Source organism: Lytechinus variegatus, chromosome 6 (genome assembly GCF_018143015.1).
Source record: "Lytechinus variegatus isolate NC3 chromosome 6, Lvar_3.0, whole genome shotgun sequence".
NCBI lineage: Eukaryota > Metazoa > Echinodermata > Echinoidea > Temnopleuroida > Toxopneustidae > Lytechinus > Lytechinus variegatus.
In genome coordinates, this window is record NC_054745.1 from 40,884,355 (window position 1) to 40,890,269 (window position 5,915).

Below are 5,915 nucleotides of genomic sequence, written 5' to 3' on the forward strand. Positions count from 1 at the left end.
ATTCCGAAACACGTAAATTGCCTATACTTCGATGTTCATTAATCCGAAAACGTGAAAGGGTTTGTTAATCCGAACATTTGTGGCGTTATTCCGAAGGTTCGTTAATCCGAAGGTTCGATAATCCGAAAACAAAATAAGGTTCGATGTTCCGAATGTGCTTTAGTCCGAACACGAAATAAGGTTCGTTGTTCCGAAGATTCGTTTATCCGAAAACAAAATAAGGTTCGTTGTTCCGAAGGTTCGTTAGTCCGAAAATGAAATAAGGTTCGTTAATCATTACCTTTTCGGACTAACGAACCTTCGGAATTACGAACCTCATTTCGTTTTCGGATAAACGAACCTTCGTAATTACGAACCTCATTTCGTTTTCGGACTAACGAACCGTCGGAATTACTAACCTTCGGAAATACGAACCGTCGGAATATCCGAACCTTCGGAATAACGAAGCATCGGAATTACGAATGTATGCGGATGAAATCAGTGTCCCGTGACTCAAAGTTTAAAGGTCAATTTCACCCCATAAAATATTGATTTTAATCAAGGAAAAATCAAACAAGCATAACGCTTAAAGTTTTCACCTAGCTAACTTCCAGTGTTGAATTTCCTCGGGGGGTGCTGCATGAATTATTTTCCATAGGCAGCCCCCCCCCCCCCCCCGGAATTTCAGATGTGTGGCAGAATGAAGAAATGTAACACGTACAGAAACCCTCTTCATCTTCTATTTTTTTACTTGTCATTTTGCTGGGGAAGAAAATGACCTCCATTTTGTAGAGAAATTTTTTTTTTGCTTGTCAAATTGGCATCAGCAACCCCAGTCAAGAAAATGGTTCCCAGTGCCCTGCTCATTATCATGACTTGTAAGATAACATGTAAGATTCTCAAGTGTCATCATGTAAGTTTCTTTAATATCTTGTCATGTAAGATTCTTAAATATTTTGTCAGGTAAGTTTCTTAATCATCATGTCATGTAAGTTTCCTAAATATCATCATGTAAGTTTTTCAAATATCATGTCGTTTAAGTTTCTTAAATATCTTGTCATGTAAGTTTCTTAAGTATTATGTCATGTATGCAGGGTGACCAGACGTCCCGTATTTCCCGGGATTGTCCCATATTTTGCTCCTTTGTCCCGGCGTCCCGACAAACCCTTCCCGGGACGCCTATTTGTCCCGTATTTCAAAATTTTGAACAAAATATAGTTAAAACATTTGAAAGTGACGAATTTTCATCAAGGAACCGACAGATGACGAAGCACCAACAAAAAAATCGATACATGTAATTAAACGTTTGCCAAGTTCAGCGGTGATTTTCTTGCCAGTCCTCTGGCCTATTGCCTATGTGTGTTAGGCTACTAGCTAGACATATAGGATCGGAACAGATTCTCAATGGTGCAAACAGTCCCTCACATGATAAACAGTTTTTCCACTAAAATAATCACAAAATCGGCGGGAAATTTTTATGATTACATTTACATAATGGATCCTCACTTAGACTACTTATTTGGTGATGTAATCGGTGGAGCAAGTTACTGAGTTTTCACAACTAGATCTAGTTGTTTCAGTTTGCCTTTTGAGTCTCAAGTTGTGATCGGTGCGCACTTATAACTGGGGTTGTCATTTTTTCAAGCAATCTGCTAATGATGACAATCCTTCTCCTGCAAATTGTAAATGTTAACTAATATGGTATGAGATCAGTTTTGTTTGTAATGATAATTTTAGTACACTTAGTTATGATTCATGCCAAAAAAGTTCTCAATATACTATGTTATGTTATGGAAAATGTATTATATACGAATGATGTGATTGCAGAAGTAAACAATAAAATCAAATCAAAATCAAATAATGGGATGGGAGAGATGCCTGTGCATGATGCCACGAAGTTTCATATAATTTTTATTTCTTTAAGACAATGTTTCACTATTAATTTTTTTTTCTAAAACATTCTATTTTTTTAATATGTTAAAAAACACCAAATATAATTGGGATTTTTGTTAGGTGATTGGATTTTTTCTTTCTTTCTTATCTATCCTTTCTTCAGCCTTCTATCCTTCCTGTTTGCCTTTTTGAGGTTCCTTCTATCTTTATTTCTGATTTTTCTTTCCTGATCCTTTCTCTCTGTTCATTTTTTTCTTTCTTTCTTTTTAATTTCCTTCATTTTTCTTTCCTTAAACTTTATTGCTTCCTTCTCCCTTCCTCTCCTTTTTCTTTTCGTTCTTTCTCCGGCTCTATCCATTTTTCCCCATTCTCTTCCCTTCATTCTTTCCTCCCTCTCTTTCATCCATTCTTTCTTTCATTTTCCCTTCTAATTCTTTTCCCTTTCTTTCTTTCCCTCCCAGCTTCCCTTCTTTGATTCCTTCCTCCCTTCCTGTTTTTCTTCTTTCTTTCAAAGAATGAAGGAAACATTTTTTATTTCCTTCATTCTTTCTTTCCTCCTCTTCCTTTTGTCTACTTTCTTTTTCCCTTTTCTCCCTTATTTTTTGCTTCACAAATTGATTCATCTTCCCTTCTATCCTTTCTTTTTTTCTTTCTTTATACATTTTAACGAATGACGGAAACCTTTCTTTCTCTCTTGTATTCTTTTATATTATTTCATTTATTCCCCTTAATTTTCCCCTTCATTTTTGTCTTTCTTTCTTCTCAATTCAACTGTTTTCTTTCGTCTTTTAATTTTCTCCTTCACTCTTTCGTTCTCCCCCCTTCCAATTCGTTATATATTTTTTTTCACAAGTCTTACACTGTGTAACCTTCTTTGTTGATCTTTTTATTAAGACCTAGCTCGGTCGATCCGCTCATGCAGCGTACTTTGACGATTGTCCCGTATTTCATTTTGTGAAATCTGGTCACCCTGCATGTATGTTTCTTAAATATCTTGTCATGTAAGTTTCTTAAATATCATGTCATATAAGATTCCTGGGTATCATCATGTTAGTTTGTTAAAGGACAAGTCCACCCCCCAAAAAAACTTGATTTGAATAAAAAGAGAAAAATTCAAGAAGCATAACACCGAAAATTTTATCAAAATCGGATGTTAAATAAGAAAGTTATGATATTTCAAAATTTTGCTTCATTTCACAAAAACAGATATATGAACGAACCAGCTACATCCAAATGAGAGAGTCGATGATGTCATATACTCACTATTTCTTTCGTTTTTTATTGTTTGAAATCTGAAATATTTTGATTTTCTCGTCATTGTCATGTGAAATGAAGTTTCATTCCTCCCTGAACACGTGGAATTCCATTATTTTAACATTTTGTGCTTCAGGCAAGGAGGTCCTAATCGTCAAATTCATAAAAACTGAAGTATTGTATAATTCAAGCAATAAAAAACAAAAGATATAGCGAGTGAGTGTCATCATCAACTCTCTCATTTGAATGTAACTGGCTCGTTCATATAACTACATGAATGTTGTTAAAAATAAGCGAAACTTTGAAATGTCATAACTTTCTTATTTTACATCCGATTTTGATGAAATCTTCAGCATTGTGCTTGTCTGATTTTTTTCTATTGATTCAAATCAACATTTTTCTGAGGTGGACTTGACCTTTAAATATCTTGTCAAGTCAAGTTTCTTAAGTATATTGTCATGTAAGTTTCTTAAATATCTTGTCATGTAAGATTCTTAAATATTTTGTCAGGTAAGTTTCTTAATTATCATGTCATGTAACTTTCCTAAATATCATCATGTACGTTTCTTAAATATCATCATGTAAGTTTCTTAAATATGATGTCGTTTAAGTTTCTTAAATATCGTGTCATGTAAGTTTTGAAGTATTATTATTTTTAATATTAAACAGTGCAAAACCCTTCAAAGCTTTATAAGACATTCAAAAATACATTAAATGCAGAAAGTCTAATACTAATAGTACATATAATACTGATAAAAATACAATTGCATACATACTATGTTTGCTCTGTATTTCCTGACTGCATTTGGGGGTTTTTTCATTGTGTTTTGTATTAGTTTTAGGATCACTGATTTATAATTTCCTTGTAACTTTTAAGCGATCCTTCCACTATTCTTAAATATACTCAGTTGTGCGATGATGTATCTTATTGAAATATTTATAATTCTTGATTTGTATGTTTTTATGAAGATTGTGGTAAATAAAGTTACAATTTCAATCATGTCATGTAAATTTCTTAAGTATCATGTCATGTAAGTTTCCTAAGTATATCATGTCATGTAAGTTTCTTAAGTATATCATGTCATGTAAGTTTCCTAAGTATATCATGTCATGTAAGTTTCTTAAGTATATCATGTCATGTAAGTTTCCTAAGTATGTCATGTCATGTAAGTTTCTTAAGTATATAATGTCATGTAAGTTTCCTAAGTATATCATGTCATGTAAGTTTCCTAAGTATATCATATCATGTAAATTTCTTAAGTATCATATCATGTAAGTTTCCTAAGTATATCATGTCATGTAAGTTTCCTAAGTATATCATATCATGTAAGTTTCCTAAGTATGTCATGTCATGTACGTTTCCTAAGTATATCATGTTTTGTAAGTTTCCTAAGTATGTCATGTCATGTAAGTTTCCTAAGTATATCATATCATGTAAGTTTCCTAAGTATATCATGTCATGTAAGTTTCCTAAGTATATCATATCATGTAAGTTTCCTAAGTATATCATGTCATGTAAGTTTCCTAAGTATATCATGTTTTGTAAGTTTCCTAAGTATGTCATGTCATGTAAGTTTCCTAAGTATATCATATCATGTAAGTTTCCTAAGTATATCATGTCATGTAAGTTTCCTAAGTATATCATGTCATGTAAGTTTCCTAAGTATATCATGTTTTGTAAGTTTCCTAAGTATGTCATGTCATGTAAGTTTCCTAAGTATATCATGTCATGTAAGTTTCCTAAGTATATCATGTCATGTAAGTTTCCTAAGTATATCATGTCATGTAAGTGTCTTAAGTATATCATGTCATGTAAGTTTCTAAAGTATATCATGTCATGTAGGTTTCCTAAGTATTTCATGTCATGTAAGTTTCCTAAGTATATCATGTCATGTAAGTTTCCTAAGTATATCATGTCATGTAAGTTTCCTAAGTATATCATGTCATGTAAGTTTCCTAAGTATATCATGTCATGTAAGTTTCCTAAGTATATCATGTCATGTAAGTGTCTTAAGTATATCATGTCATGTAAGTTTCTTAAATATATCATGTAATGTAAGTTTCCTAACTATATCATGTCATGTAAGTTTCCTAAGTATATCATGTCATGTAAGTTTCCTAAGTATATCATGTCATGTAAGTTTCCTAAGTATGTCATGTCATGTAAGTTTCTTAAGTATATCATGTAATGTAAGTTTCCTAACTATATCATGTCATGTAAGCTATTATCAGGACGCTGTTTCATAAAGCGGTTCGTAAGTTAAAGAGCGACTTTAAGAACGACTGGTAAACCCTTCGTACGTGCTAAACCATCGCCAATTCAATATACCATTTACCACAAGAAAAGATCACCAGTCGTTCTTAAAATCGCTCTTAACTTACGAACAGCTTTATGAAACACCCATCGGATCATGTAAGTTTCCTAAGTATAAAATGTTTTGTAAGTTTCCTAAGTATGTCATGTCATGTAAGTTTCCTAAGTATGTCATGTCATGTAAGTTTCCTAAGTATGTCATGTCATGTAAGTTTCCTAAGTATGTCATGTCATGTAAGTTTCCTTAGTATATCATGTCATGTAAGTTTCTTAAGTATATAATGTCATGTAAGTTTCCTAAGTATATCATGTCATGTAAGTTTCTTAAGTATATAATGTCATGTAAGTTTCTTCAGTATATCATGTCATGTAAGTTTCCTAAGTATGTCATGTCATATAAGTTTCCTAAGTGTATCATGTCATGTAAGTTTCTTAAGTATATAATGTCATGTAAGTTTCCTAAGTATATCATGTC